General features: G+C 34.9%; 1 pseudogene; it reads left to right on the plus strand.

Annotated features, from left to right (window-relative positions):
- The first annotated feature begins 454 nt into the window (after positions 1 to 454).
- On the plus strand, positions 455 to 613 carry LOC128563957 (60S ribosomal protein L39-like; annotated as a pseudogene).
- The last annotated feature ends 16,247 nt before the right edge of the window (positions 614 to 16,860 follow it).

Here is a 16,860-nt window from a genome sequence, read left to right on the forward strand (position 1 = left end):
TTTAAACTCTTCAGACTAAAGGTATGTTTTCTTTAATTATCTAATTTTTTTTCTGGGATTTCAAAAAGACCATATACATAATTCTTCACCATTACTGAAATTCTCAGACCAGGAGATTCAATAAATGCTTAGTGTTTAACAATCTATTAAGAGAGTTTTCTTTCTTTAGTTAACATCTTTTTACTAAACCTATACCTTATTGCTTATTTTACTGAGCATATTTCAATTAACATGATAGACAAAAAGAATCCCTTCCCTTCTGTCAACAACTGAACTTAGATCATATTGAACTTTATCTCATTACATTCTTTAAAGTGACTGTAGATTTGTTATTGTCCTTGTTAAAAAAGCTTAAATATATGCAAGGAATACTTTAAGAAAAACAAATAAAACTGAGGTATAGCTTTTCTCTCGCTCTTCTCCACTGTGGTGAGTGTGAGTAGTCTCGTTTGTCGCCATGTCCTCTCATAAGACTTTCAGAATCAAGCGGTTTTTGGCCAAGAAACAGAAACAAAATCGTCCCATTCCCCAGTGGATTTGAATGAAAATGGGTAATAAAATCAGGTACAACTCGAAGAGGAGACACTGGCAAAGAACCAGGCTGGGTCTATAAGAAATTGCACATGAGACGGCGTGTACTTATGCTATATTACGGTCACTGTCATCATCTTACCATATCAAGCTGAAAGTGTCATCAGTTGAACATTTGCCACACTTCATTGGGAAAATGAGTTTTCTCTTCATTTATGTGCTATTCCCTAATAAGCTGGTGCAGTAATAAATATGTGAGACCTTGTGTTGGAAGTACTGAGTTGCCCCTCCCCCAGAAGACCTAACACAACACTGTCCTGTAGAACTTTCTGCAATGATAGAAATGCCCCTAGCTACCAAGTTCTTGACATGTTTAATATAGTTTCACTTTTTCAGTTTATTATAATTAAATTTAAAGTGTTTTTTTGTTTTGTTTTGTTTTGTTTTTTGAGACAGAGTCTCTGTTGCCCATTGATCCAGGCTAGAGTGATGTGGTGTCAGCCGAGCGCACAACCACCTCAAATTCCTGGGCTCACTCCAGTAGCTGGGACTATAGTCTCCTGCCATGACACCTGGCCAGTTTTTTTTCTATTTTTAGTAGAGATGAGGTCACTTGCTCAGGCTGGTCTTAGAAGCTCAGGCAATCCTCCCACCTCTGGCCTCCCAGAGTGCTAGGATTACAGGTGTGAGCCACGTTCTTCCTTAAACATCTGCATAAAGCTATTCTATACCAGTTCTTTTTATTTATGTTTTTGAGACAGTCTCGAGCTGTTGCCTTAGGTAGAGTGCTTCTGGCATCATGGCTCACAGCCACCTCAAACTCTTGAGCTTAAGCGATTCTCTTGCCTCAGCCTCCCAAGTAGCTGGGACTACAGGCGCCTGCCACAAGGCCCGGTGATTTTTTGGTTGTAGTTGTCATTGGCAGCCCTGGGATGGATTCGAACCCACCAGCTCTGGTGTATATGGCTGGCGCCATAGCCACTGAGCTGTAGGCACCAAGCGTATACCAATTTTTTTTTAATAAATCATAGCTGTGTACATTGATACAATTATGGGATACAATGTACTGCTTTTGTATACAATTCGACATATTTTCATCACACTGGTTAACATAGCCTTCATGGCATTTTCTTAGTTATTGTGTTAAGACATTTATATTCTACACCTAGTAAATTTCACATGTACCCTTATAAGATGCACCCTAGGTGTGGTCCCATCATTTACCCTCCCTCCACTCATCCCCTCCCTCTACCAATTTTTTTTTTTTTATTATTAAATCATAGCTGTGTACAATGATGTAATCATGGGGTACAATGTGCTGGTTTTATATACAATTGAAATGTTTTCATCAAACTTGTTAACAGTCTACACGGCATTTTCTTAGTTATTGTGTTAAGACATTCTACACCTAGTAAATTTCACATGTATCCTTGTAAGATGCACCCTAGATGTGGTCCCACCAAGTACCCTCCCTCTACCAATTTTTTTTTCAATTAAGTCACAGCTATGTACATTAGTGTACTCATGGGGTACAATGTGCTGGTTTTATATACAATTTGAAATGTTTTCATCAAACAAGTTAACATAGCATTTTCTTAGTTATTGTGTTAGGACATTTATATTCTATACCTAGTAAATTTCACATGTACCCTTGTAGGATGCACCCTAGGTGTGGTCCCACCAGTTACCCTCCCTCCACCCAGCCTCCCCTCCCTCTATACCAATTCTTTTTTTTTTTTTAATTAAATCATAGCCGTGTACATTAATGTAATCATGGGGTGCAATGTGCTGGTTTTATGTACAATTTGAAATGTTTTCATCAAAAAAAAATAAAAAATAAAACTGAGGTATAACTCTAATTTGTCTCTCTTTATCATGAAAGGTTGGGTTCTACTACCTCTTCATAAGGTAAATATGAAAGATAAATAGACTGGTTGTAATATTCAGATTCTGTTTTCTTTATCAATATAGACTTAGTAGAGACGGTCATCAAGGTTTATCCCATCATCATGTATTTACATTAAGTATATTTAATAATTTTCACATTTTCTCATTTACAAAATAATAAATGCATTGGAATTTTGATAAACACCTAACTAAATAAAAATGTAATAGATTTTTCTATATGCTTCTAAGAGTAAATTTTAAATGCCACATTATAAATTATTAACAATTTTCCTATACTATCAGTCTTCATGATTTGGTACCATGAATTGCAACTTAGAAATACTAAGGCAAAAAAAAATCAGTCAACTCTATTTTAATAGTTAAGTGTGTGGATAATGATTTTGGTAGTTGCAATAACAATAAACTTAAATCGGTTCAAATCTACTGACAGAATAATCATAAGGTAGCTATTGCCTGTCATATTTTTGCTATTTTCCCTATAAACTAGAATGCTACTAGGGAACCAGAATGCTCTAGGTACCTACGTGGGTGGTACCAGTAGGAGGAAGTCAGAATGAGGAAAGATTGAGGGATAGTTAACTCATATCCTTCAATTATCTTTTCTACCTACCATGTCTCTCCCAGACTTGCCACCCAGCTCACTACACAAGTCAACAGCCAGAAAACCCCCAACCAGCAAAACATTAATTATTTATCTGCCCTATTAACACTTAAAATTATTCTGTCTTTACATAAATACATTTTATTGTGACCTTATGATTTTACAACAAATGTAAAGAATAAATGTAAAGAAAGTCATTGCAAATTATTTTGTTAATATTTCTCAATAAAACAAAGTATGTGAATAGAATCAATATATAAATTCAAATATTCAATTTCATATATTATAATAACCTGTCTATGCAATTTTGAAAGAATTTTTATCAGTGGATAGTCTTTTGTCATTAGGCAAGTTCCATAAACTTTTTGCACTTGAATATCCTACTTGATAAAATGAGAATAATAACATTTTATAGAGTTGTTTTAAGGAAGGTTCATAGTTTTAAAAATTGATTTATTCATTTATATCAATATGTGATATGAAGAAAGAACGCAAATATTACTTGTTGCTAATGTAATTTATTTCTTTAGGATTTAAATCTTAATAATAAGAATATTTAAGGGTAATTTGTATTCTTAAATTTTCAATGATTTTTATGGTGTAATCCTTTCAACAAATTAGTCTTTCTGTCATTGAATTATTTCCTTGTTTAAAACCTCTTCACAATTTTAATTTACACCCTCAGTTCTTCTTGTATACACAAATTTGTTTTCTGTCCTGTATCTGTGGTATGCTTGCCCACACAATTGCCATTTCGTATTTATAATGGTTGGGATGATAGTGCTATATACTGGAGATGTGAACAAACAGCAGCTTGGCTGTGGGTGTAAACTCGCTCCTGTAATTACTAAGTCAAGAAGCTGACTACACAAGATGAGATGGCATGTAGCAAAAATCTTTATTCAAGGTTTTAATTTTATACTTTTCTAGTCACGTACACACTTAATCTATTATCTATTAGTTTCATCATTATCTTATTCTACCTATCTGAAATTAACTTGAAATATTTTGTTATCATATCAATACAATCACCTTTGTAGTAAACCTCTTCTTCTAAACACTGACTAATTTCTGAGCAGGTATCTAAAGAAAGATCACAAAGAAGAAAGTAGCCACAGGGGAACAGAGTTAATGGAAGAATAACTTCAAGCGTTCACTCGGTTTACTCAGTATGAAGTAACGACTGTGTCTTTCCCTCAGGGCAGACCACCTATAGACCTCTGACAATATGTTGTTAACATACGTCAACCCCTCTGGCCCGTATCTCTGAGGAAGGGCAGCATGCCCTTTGATCTCAGGCTTCACGGGGTGTACAGCTTCAGAGAAATGGCTTATGGAATAACTCCAGGGAAGCCAACTCTGCGTGTATCCCAGGGGGATCCAGGTCCCTTAAGCCTCTGGAAGAAAAGCAAGTCATTTTAAACTCACACTGAATTCACTTTGTGTGCTTGATGTAGAATATGTTTATTTCTAAATATTATCCTACAAGTTCCCATTCACAATTCCAGTCAAGGCATGTTTAAGAGGAATTGATTTATGTGAAAGAAGTTTGCTGTTTATCTACTTATATGCTGTCATTCATCTTTCATAGATTCCAGGAACTTCTACCACCAAAGGCAAGAAAGAAATAACATATTCTCGCAGATAATCTGATGGCAATAACTTCTTAAGAATCATGAACGGAGATGTGCAAGGACAAACTCCTTAGCCTTTATGTCCATTTAGCAATCTCTAGGTCTGACTGTAATCCTCCAGGCATGTGGGGTAGTCTGCCCCATGCCATCCTCTGTATTTATTAGTTAATTAATTTATTTGTGATATTTTACTTTGGTGTTCCCTTTGAGTATAAAAATGTGTAGCAAGATGATGTGTTTGGCCTGCTCTGGTTAAAGTTAAAAGACTGTTCTTTTAAATTTTCACTTCCAAAGAAGATCTGTGACAAATGACATAGTAATTTTCCCATTTCTTCATGTTCATAAAACATTGATAATATGATTTTTACCTTCCTTTTGTTCTCAATTAAATGAAATGCTCCAATACAATTAACGTGCTCTTGCAATTTAGGTTTTCTTTAGAGGTTTCCCTTGTCTCTGATTAACAGCATTTTCCATCCATTCTGAGAACCCCCGACCGCTATTCAGAATGTTCCATTATGCCTGCCAGCTATAAATACAATTGTGAACCAATATCATTTTAATTGTTTCACTAATAACTTGTTTTAAATGATTCAACAGTCATCAGGAAAGATAAGTGCTCTTGTACCCTGCAGGCTTAGGGCATGATGGTATGAGGCAATGTGGAGTGCTGTATCGGAATAATGAAACCATATGCAGAAGGTAATGACAAAGCATTCACGTTGCTGTAGAGACAAATGAAAACAGTAGATCTTCTTTTCTCAGTAATATCACATCCATTTCTAGCTCTCATTTCAATCATTAGACCTTCCAAACAGATTAATGCACAAATACACATATGCAACATGTCCCATCGTAATAGCCGTATGGTCCCATTTTGCCAGGCAGGCTGTGAGTGATGGAGTTAACGAGCTTTACAAATGCTCTTGTTAATTAACAAAAATTGTTACTTTCTCATGGGGGGGGTTATAAATTAGACTTAATTACACCAGATAATTGCAACTGCCAGACACTGAGCAACTCCTTCTCATTCTGTTCTTTCAGTGGCAAATCAACAATTGCAACCCTCGCCTATTTGTGTAGATGAATTTAATAAGCAAACAGCCCTTTTATGTTAATGGTTTACTGGCATTCATGGGCCTGGCAGGAGAAATGTGCTGGGGGAGGGTTTGCTAATGGCAGCACATAATCACATTAATTAAAATATAACTGCCATTTAAAGATTTGTAGTGTGGAATTAGAGCATGTTGGGAACTGAGAAAATCAAGCTAGAGTGCATATTAGCACCGTTACTTCGTGTTCCCTGCACAGCAGTCAGCAACCTCGTGTGTCATAAATGTAATTTATGAGTGCTATTTACTTTGAAATATATGTTTTTAGTTCACTCATTAGAATGTAAAAATTTGTGGTGTCTGCTTCAGGAGCTTCAAAATAAATTCACTAAAAGCTGAGACCCATGATCTGCTTTTAACAAATCCTTCAACAATGATTTTTTTTAAATTGTGACTTTTATTATTTCTTATAGCAAAATCAACTGTCTCCTCTTCTGAAGACAAATTTTTAAGACTCAATTCTGCAATAAACTGTGCATTTTTAGTTATACCTGTGTAATTCCATGAAATTGTTACTGGATCTTTAACAAATGTGCTCCTCATTTTTATCTCTTTGTTCTTAAGAAGGTTGGTTAGAAACTGCTAAGTGCTTTTAACACTGATCATATGCAGAGAAAATAGTTGAGAAATTTTCTTGTAAAGCTTTTTATTAGTCTGTCTCTGAGATCCACTCATTAGTTTTAAAGCTATCCTTGATCTAAATCAGTCCCATTTATACTTCATCTACAAAGAGGCTATAAATGTAACCTGGATAAATTACCAAGGGACCATGGCAATACCTCAGGAAACAATGCTTAATTGATTCTTAATAATGTCAAAGGATTCTAGTTTCAGGAATCAGATGACTTTGACCAAATTCTACCTTACTAAAATCTTATACCTTTAAGTGTAAACATTTACAAAAAAAAATTGTATTTTCCTTTTGTCCACCAGCCCATAAAGTCCCCAAATTCTAGCATTACAATCTTAGCCATCTAATTGGGGAAATAAACTGCAATACAGTGTGTATAACTCTTCAAGACCATGCATTGCTATTTTTGTAAATCGTTTAGACAGCTTCCAACACAAGCAACTTCAGTATGTTATAGCTAGAGAAGGGAGAATTTTGCCAGCTCCAGCAAACCAACAGTCCAACCACACTAATGAGGGATTTTGCACGTGTGGTCCAGCGCCATAGTTGATATTGTTTCTCTGTCATGAAAGAAGCAATGCTTCTTGGAGCCAAGGATGGCTGCTCTTGACTCTTCATCCCTGTAAAGTTCCAATAAGCTCATTAGGTATACAAGTAGAATACAGAAGCATTCTGATAATTTTTCAAATAGAATAAGAAAAGACATTAAAAATGCATGAACAGGGCGGTGCCTGTGGCTCAAAGGAGTGGGGTGCCGGCCCCATATGCCAGAGGTGGTGGGTTCAAACCTAACCTCGGCCACAAACTGCAAAAATAAATAAATAAATAAAATTTAAAAATGCATGAACGCTGTAGTGTAGTCCTGATGTTTGGGTTTGCTTTCTACTTGTAGTGCCTAGGTGTAATTTTGCACTCACATTTCTTGATTAGTGCCTTCTACCTAGAGGCATGTTATTTTAGGGTAGACATTTGGGTCCAGAGACCCAATCTGTCTGACTATAAAACAGAATTTTTAGTATGTCTTGCTTTTGCTTTATGTGTATATCTTGTCATAATTCTTACCCATGGCCTCTAAAAGAATTATATCTCCTGAGATATCATTTCTAGTGTGCAAGGTAGTTAGTGTGGTAACCAAGGACTTTTGTGCCTTGAATAATGTCCAAGAATGATTCCATACAACCATTTAACTGTGTAATTAAGACACTGAGACCCACTCCAAATCATCGCATGTTGGCATGAAGTCATATCACAAGTGGAAGCAGAGGCGTGATGAACCTGGAAAAAGTACCTTTTTTTGGTTTGCTTGCCAATTTTTTCAAAGTATTTCCCACGTTCTACCAGAAAAACTAAAAATGTCTCACCTGTTGGTTTTGCTTTTTGCTATTGCTTGCTTGCTTGCTGCCATATTGTTTAAATTCTGCTTAATAAATTTTCATTGTTTATATCTTTGACTAGACATTAAGGGGTCATATTTGAAAGAGTCCCTGAACTTAAAACTGTGTAGCTTGCTAGGAAAAAAAATGCAAACATGGAAATATTAGATCTCACTTGGGAAACACTAAGATAGAGATGTGAGCTATATGTATTAGAAATATAGAGAAATATTTTAGAATCCAAAGAGAAAGGAAGAGAATGTTCAGACTAAAAGATGTATACAACATAAGGTTGTGTGCAATAAAACATATGTGTCTTTGTACTATCGGAGACTCCAGTAGGATTCTAGAGTGGGTCAGGAGATAGGGCATGGGGATAAATCTCATGTCATATATGAGACACTGAATCAAAGGAAGGAAAGCTACAAGCAAGTTCTCCACATGAGAGGGACATGGTCAACTTGTAGATTAGATTGAGCATCATACGAAAATAAAAATATAGACTAATGGTGCAAAATTCGATGCAGAGGAACACATTAGGAAGCTGTGGATTAAAAAAAAAAAACAGTAATAAGAATAAAGAGGAAGAAATACCTTAATAAAGATTTAGGAAGAAAAGATTCAGGACTTGAACACATTTTCATATGTGAGGAATAAGGAGAGAATAATTTCCTGTTTTCTAGGCTCCTGATGCAGAGGCTGCCTTTATGATATTTTCAACTGACCTCTTCCCCTTACTGCTCTGTCTTTTGCTTTACATTAAATGTGCAAGAACTTCAGTTTTGACTTAGTAGTTTAGAGACAATGTGAAATAGAAGATGAAAAGAAGCAACTTTAGAGTAAAAGAATCCTAAGTTGAGGTGCTAGCTGTGTCATTTTACTCATTAACCATGTTATTCCTTTACTTACTAGCCATATTACTTTGATGAAGATATTAGCCTACAAGACCAGTTTTTAAATCTTGTAAACAGGTTTTTTTTTTTAATATAATGCAATCAGCAGGCTAATATTTTTTTTTTAATGATTCTTAACGTGATCCCTGCAACATAAGTGGTCAAAAAAAAAATGGTGTCTGTTGCACTAATGCTCACTAAGAAATTAATTTAGAGGAAATTTCAGATGCTCTTATAGATTTCAATGTAGCAACTTCACTCTTGGGAACATGACCAGTACTTCTATTGTCTCTCTTAACAAATGACATCATGTTGATATACAGCCAGTATTTTAGAAATATTTATCCCATGTGTGCAAACATGAATGAATGCCCCTATCCATCCTCTGGAAAAGAAGGAAGACTCCAATCTGCTGTTACATTCATGTATTTAAACTGAAAAAAAAAAAAAATTCCTTACATTGCTGCATACTCTGATAAATGTTAAATGACAAAGTAGAGTTCCCTGTAATGAGACTGGGGAATGCCATCACTCCACAGGCACTGAGGCAGGTTCATTGCAATTCAGCACTGTAGCATGAGGCCTTGGGATGCGTAATTTAGTGCTATCATTATTGTTTCCTAAGAAAAGAGACTTAGACTTGGAAATATCCACTCACCAGCTTTCCTGGAGTGCCCTTGCTCCAGGAACACGTAAGTGGTTTCTCTGGGCCCTCTCTGACATCTAGGTCTCATGAACCAGGTTTCCACATTACAGGAAACTGGCAACTGATTACAGTTGTCAGAATGGTAAAGGAGAAGATTATTTCCCAAATCTAAGTACAAAGATGGAGCTGAGTTGCTATAATTTGCCTTCCATTTAGAAAAAAAAAAAAAAAATGGAACCTAAAAATGGAGATATTCCAGAAATCCTATTTTGACCTAATTCTACACTTACCACCAGTCCAAAGTGATTTGAAATGATTGAGCACACAGGCAATGAATTTTTTTAAACTGAATCACCATGATTAATTGTGTAGCCCCACAAGACATAATATTAGATGGCAGGGAACACTACGGCCTATTAGATATCACACCACTTGTGACATAATACCAACATAGTGCTAGCCCAACAAAGTGTAACAAAACCTCAACCAAAAAAAGGCAATGATTAAGGAACTTTTCAGAATGCTCAGAAAAGATTAATGTGACTTTTGTAAGCCAACTTACTAGTTGTAAGCCATCTAGTTCTTTAATAAATAGACTGAACATCAAGTCTTCACTTAATGTCTTGAATGACCATAGAAAAGATCAAATGCTACAAGGCAATGGATTTCACTACCTTTGCTAAAGGAAAGTCTACCCCATTGACTCTGACAGCTCCACATTATGGTTCCTTTCTAAACTTGGCAGTGCTTCCAGAATTCTGATTCAACTAGAAATTAAATGATCTGAGTGAACACTTGACTCAAGACCAAGTGTCAAGAGGCATAAGGGAATATCTAGGGAAGTCTCTGTGCTTAAGATGCTGCTGCTCACTCCAAAACATACCCACGTCTGTTTGGTATTCCTTGTGCTATGACTGCATGTTATTTGTTATTTCTCTCTTATGTTTTGAGGTGGGTGTGCCAGTATCTCTATCTATGATACTTTGTCATGTCCTCAAGAATCAGAACATTGAAAAACTGTCTGTCACATAATAGGTAAACTATTTAATGGAGTGGATTTATTCACAGACTTAAGTGCTTTGAAATATTGTTGGTCATAATAAAAGCTGTAGATAACTGGAAGAAAAATTACAATATTCAATGAGCAATAAAACCACTTACAAACTTTTATTTTAAAATTATAGACTGAGCTCATTATTATAATAATCCATTTAGCTGGATCCCTGGAAATGTTATTTATTTTATAAACCACAACTGAAGAAAAAGAAGCTGAGTAACACTTAGTTGACCAAAATATGAAATGAAAATTCCTACTAGATCTGTGGAAGATGAGATCACATAGAAACTTTTGACAAATATAATAAAATATTAAAATCTGTCTCTTTCTGTGTCAGTTTCAACTAAGACTCCCAAATAAGAGAATAATTGCCAAGAATACTTGCCTCTTTCAAACGTGTGATATGAAACCTTGGGCAAAGGATTTTCTTAGAAATTACAAAGCATGTTCTAGCATCTGTTCCTTCTTATTAACCTGTAATGAGAACTGATAGGAGAGGTTCCTGGGAGAGGAATTCTTTGAAGATAGTGGTCAGTGTTCCTTTTGAGAGAAGCAGGGTTTTGGGGAAGAAGAACCCATTGCACACCTACAGCTATTTTCAAAGCACTCGGCAAGCTTAGATTCATGTTCTCTGCAGCTTAGAATGTGGGCATAAGTGTTTACCTTTCATAGGTGAGTTCTAACAGCATTTGATTGACTTGAGCTAGCAGAGAAAAAAGAAAGGACATTGGAGAAAAAAAGATTTTCTACTTGCGACATATTTTTCCTGGGAACCAGATGTGGGTCCATTATGAGGAAGCCAATCTGGAGTTGTTTTCAAGGGAAACTGCCCAAGAAGAACACTTGAAAAATGTGAACTCACCCAAACCAAATAAGAGATACATGTTGCCAAGAACTCAGAGGAATAGAGAAATTTTAAGTGGTCAGCTGGAGAAGATTATGTCCCATAGCCTAAGAACTGGAGTTTCAATGTCTCTAAAATCACAGTGAATGCTACCCACGAAAGAAAGGGTCATTTTTGAAATAATGTAATACCCAGAAGGCTCCATTGCTGGATCACAATGGAAAGCCCTACACTATTTCCTTACCTCTCCCTGTCCCAGAACCTGACTAGGGGGCATTCAGAACAATGCAGGCAGGAGGACGACAGATGAGTGAATCGGATTAGAGTTCAGGCAAGTGTCATATCATTATTAGTTTGACTTAGATTTTTACATACCTGGAAAAAAGAATTGTCTATTATGTAACAACAACAACAAAACATTTTTAGATCTCCCTGAAATTTTATCTGAAAGGGCAGTATTGAGTTAATCTATGGACAAAGCTCTGAAGGGAAAAGCCAAGGAAGAATTTATGGTGTTGGTTTCTCTTTGGGCCCTTCAACATTCAACTCATTTCTTAAATTGATCATAGAAAAATAATGTTGCCTAAATGAAGTTCTTGCCTGACAGTGGTGGAATCTAGGAACAATAGTAATTAAGGTGCAATTAACATGAATATGAGATGCGGTTCTTCAAATGAAGAAAATCTTATGTGTGTACATGGGCATGCCCACCATGTACACAAAATCATACGTCAGGCAGTTCTGATAAGGCAGTGGACATAGGAGAATCTGTAGGGGCAGGGGAAGCTAATGATGTCTAGGAAGAACCCACACCCAAAGGAAAGTGAATGCTTCCATTTTCTCATTCTCTATTCTCACTGTAAATGAGCCCAGGCAACCAGGGCAGGACACCATGCCTTGGATGCAAGCACACCTCCATAAGCAGAACCAGGAAACAGTCTAAGATGGACTCACTGGGATTACAAAATACTTGAGAAAAGAAAGTTGTACATAAATTTGCTCATAAAAAGGCTCAACCTTAGACAAATGGTATGATTATTATTAGAGAAAACAAAGCCAATAGAACAGTTACAACCAGTTCTAAAATGAATACATTTATTATTCTGAGAGACATATGCATACTTTCAAAAATTAATAAATAATACATATTATAAAAATTAAATATTATTTATATTGAATACAAACAGAAACACTAGTTGTAATAAACAGCAAAATGTTTATTATAACACAGCATCATATAGACTTACTATTCTACAGTAGGACATCAAAGTCAACCACTCCCTATCTTGACCAGCTCCTTAAGTTGACCTAATTTTCATAGCCTGGACATGCACCACATATACATATGAGTACATTAGGCCTTGTTCCTCTGTGTGTGGACCAGTTTGAACAGTCTCTTGCATGGCCAGTTAACAGAGGCTCTGCTGTATTTCTCACCCTGGCATCTTTGGAGTGAGACTAAATGATCATCTTCCCTGAAAGTCTCCTTTGGTTCTGAAAAAAACTTTTTTCCTTTGTCTTTCTTTTTTATGTTTTAACTCCAGTTCCTTGATCAACAGTTTATATTTTTACTGTATTATGTAAGAAGTTGATGTTTAGTTCCACTGAGAATCATTCACATATAGTTTTAAAGAAAAAATGGGAGTCGCTAAAGGCCATTTTAATGTAGAACATTTTAACCAGTATTTGGGCTAAAATATTCAGTAGTTCTATTATTCTTAAATATTTGTAAAGTCAGAATCTTTCAAGTGGTAATGTATATATTATTATATTGTATAGATTAAGTGATTGATTTTTATAGTTAAAAATATAGAATTTCATGCCTTTTCATTGACAAACTTGAATGTTGTTCTGTAAAAATGGTTAAACTCGACAATTTTCACATTTTGCTAAAATTATGTTCATAATAATATACGTAGGGGAAAACATAAATATTTATGTTTATTAAAAGGTTTTAAAGTTAGCCATGCTGATTTTTAAGACATTTCATTTATAGATTATCAAGTCAAGAAAACATATTAATTTAAAAAAAAAATATTGTGCTCTGGGGGCTTTCAAAAATCTATTACACTTTAATGTGAAGAATAAGAATTAAATAAAATTTCATATTGTTAGAAGGTGTTAAATAAGCAAACTCACATATTGAAAACCTAATTGTGGAACAAATTCTTAAAACATTTCTAGATTTATTTGCTTAAAATATTATTCATAGCTATTTTCATCTCAGTTTAACTGAAATGTTGTCTGCTTGGAGCTTTTCCCCCACCCCACACCCATCATCAGGTTATATTTGTCTCTGTAGGTCTTTGGGAAATTTCCAGATCTTTTCTCACTCAACATAAGACATATTCCCAAATTCATAATCATTTTTTATAGTTCCAATACACTGTTACAATCAGTGACATAAGTTTAAACCGATATTTCTCTCACTTCATAGAGAAACAGAATTGGCTCTAAATATTGACATTCACTGCATAAAATAAAAAAAGAAACGGAAGCAGATGGGATCCTAGGAGAAAGAAATAATTAAAATATGTGTATACTCACACAGTAAATTATTTTAGTCACAATCATAATTTAGTTTATTTCTTCATATTAATTTTTCATACTTTCACTTGTGAGCAGAATAAAAGACCAGTCATCATTCCTGCTGTATCACATTTAGTCACAGTATAATTAAAAATAAGATTAACACTATGGCACAGTATAATTAAAAATAAGTTTAATTCTATGGCAAGTTGGTAGTTTTATCATCAAGAAAGGTACACAACCAGCGGTGCATCTTACAAGGGTATGTGTGAAACTTGGTAAACGGTCTGTGAAGCTAGTGAATGATGCCCCATGATCATATCAATGTACACAGCTATGATTTAATAAAAAAATAAAATAAAAAAAAGAAAGGTACACAAATACTTCAACCACCAATAAAGTACAAATAAATGCTAGTATCTTGAATTAGCATGGTGGATTGAATACATTGGTCAAAAACAAGGAAAAATTGACAAATCATTTTTTCCATTTTTATAAATTATTTTCATTAATACTAACAAAGTAAATATGGCCAGCAAACTCTATAAACTAAACTTAGGAAAATCAACTAGAATTAAATTCTTAGAATATTTGGAAACAGTAGATGAATCAGTTAAATGGGTCTGCAGTTTGTTCACTTTTTAAGCAAGTGTGAATTTGTGAATTTAATCTTAATTTCACTCTGATCTTTACAATAAACATTATTTTATTACATTAGAGCAACTAATATAGTCATCAAGAAAGTAGAGAAAATATAAAAGCCATCATACCACACCAACCAGAATTAGTGGCAGGAGTAAGAGTTAAAATGTTCAATCCTTTCATTTTCTTTTTTATGCACTATGACCCACCTACCTACGGGTCAGAGTTATTAGCCTACCTAAGAGCAGTTAAAACAGTGTATATTTGAGGAGCAGGCACCAACCTTCCACCCTCTCTTCTGCTCAGATTTGTTACCTTCTTACCATGTGGCAGACTGGTGCAGGACAGATAAAACACATCCCCTTCTCTTGAAGAGATCACAATCCACCAGAGAGAAAGGACACGTAGCCAGTACATTCGAAAACCATAGAATGTGAAACTTGCCCTATGGAGGAATGCCTCAGGCACTATCAGAGGACAGGTGTTACTCACAAGTAAGCGCAGGTGACTTTGGTGACAAGGCCTTAATAAGAAGGTGATCCCTAACTTGAATCTTAAGAGATGATAAAGAATTAATAGATGAATGAGAAGGACATGAGAGGGCAGGGAGATAGCGAACCTATAAAAAGTAAAATAAGAGTAAAAGCATGAGCAGAAATATGGGGGGAAAAACACGCAATTCCTTATCACAAGAACATAAAGGAAAATGTAGGTTTGAGAAGAAGATGGAGGGGAACCTGGAGATCACAGAGAGTAATAAAATGGATCAAAGTCTTTATCAATCTGTACAAATTACTGTGTTTATTTTAGGTAGAATTCTTATAATTTAAAAGTAGAATGGATTTTAGTGAGACAGGACTCTTCATGAGTTTATAATGGAGTTATGATTAAAGGTACTACAGGGCACAGAAAAAAGATGAACCCCACCCCCAAGTCTCAGGCAAGTTACATGTAATAGAAAAATAATGATGTGTGTTTGAATATGTAAACACATAATCTGGCTACAACAAAGAGCAAAATAAAAAGTACCTATTAAGTGATTGCTATTAAGTTTTGCCTGAAATGATTAAATAAAGCTTCATAACGGAGTTCAGTTATAATTGCTAGGATTATCACTAAATAGAAGAAGAAAAAAATATTTCAGAGGGCAAAATGGAATGCAAAAGCATGTAGAGTGGAAAAACAGAAGCAGTTTGCTATGCTTGGGAAAATAACAAAGTCAGTATTAGCTGGGAAGATACTCAGCCATTTTTAACCCTTCTAATTTGTTACTGCAAACAGGACTCCAGTGTCTCACCAATGAGAACTGAAGTGTTGGCCTCTTGGTGAACAAGCCTTTGGTTTCTTCACAGTCATACAAATATTATTAAAAATATTTTTAGCAATGATCATTAAAGTCAGAATTAAACACAAAGGGAAAAAGGAAAGATAAGGAGAGATTAAAAAGTAACAAAAAAGGTATTGCAGTAGTTAATTGATGTTTGTAAACTCTAAGGCCAGGATGCATTGGGGATTATGGGAAATAGGCATAGCCAAATATTTGACAAAGATGTTTCTCCAAATATCCTTTGCCTCCAAACTGGTGTTTTCTCTACTGTGAAGCCCATTGTTTTCATGCGAAGTCCAAGGTTATACCAAAGGTTTGTGGCATGCCCTGTAGTTTTTCAATTTTATATTCTTTCTCTCTCAGAGTGTGAGTCACTATCAGTACCAGTGGCTGATGAAGGATTATCCGTATCACTCATGCTTTGACTAAAAGCTTTTGGGTTTGGTTTCCCTTGAGGAATTCTATTCCTATATGTCTTTTGTTTTCCCGGCATTTTTGTTTATTATAACATGCTGTTCATTAGAGAATTCACACAGATCTAAAAACTGGCATGCAACTATAAACTTTTATATTTAAAGTAGGGTGTACAGAAGTTCATAACATATAAAAGCCAGTTTATTGGGGGGAGAAGGGTCAGAAAGAATAAACCAGTAATTTTCTTTCACTGACATCAGTGGAAACTGCTTCCCGCTAGATCAATGCATACAAATTTAGTTTTAATACCTTTGCAATACCTTAGCATTGACATCTGTATGCTTAGAAATGAGTGTGGTAAACCTTCAGCATTTTATAAATGAAAAGAAAAAATTATTTAATTATAATAGTGCATGCAATATTATGATTATTATTGTTAGTGATAACAGTAGGAGATGATGCAAAGGCAAATTAATATATATTTTTCCAATTTATATGTTGATAAAGTCACTTAAGTGAATTAAAACCTCCTATTCTCTACAGGGCAATATGTAGTCCTCTATACACAAATAATTATGAATGAATAAGTCAATTTTCAGCATTTATTAAGTACAGTATTATATTTTACATCCATCATGCAATGAAGCATTAAAAGGTAACGGAGGGAGTAACTGATATTTTAAGTTGTTGAGTTATATTTTGTAAACCATTTCTTTCA

The sequence above is a fragment of the Nycticebus coucang genome, chromosome 13 (assembly GCF_027406575.1).
Source record: "Nycticebus coucang isolate mNycCou1 chromosome 13, mNycCou1.pri, whole genome shotgun sequence".
In the NCBI taxonomy this organism is placed as follows: domain Eukaryota; kingdom Metazoa; phylum Chordata; class Mammalia; order Primates; family Lorisidae; genus Nycticebus; species Nycticebus coucang.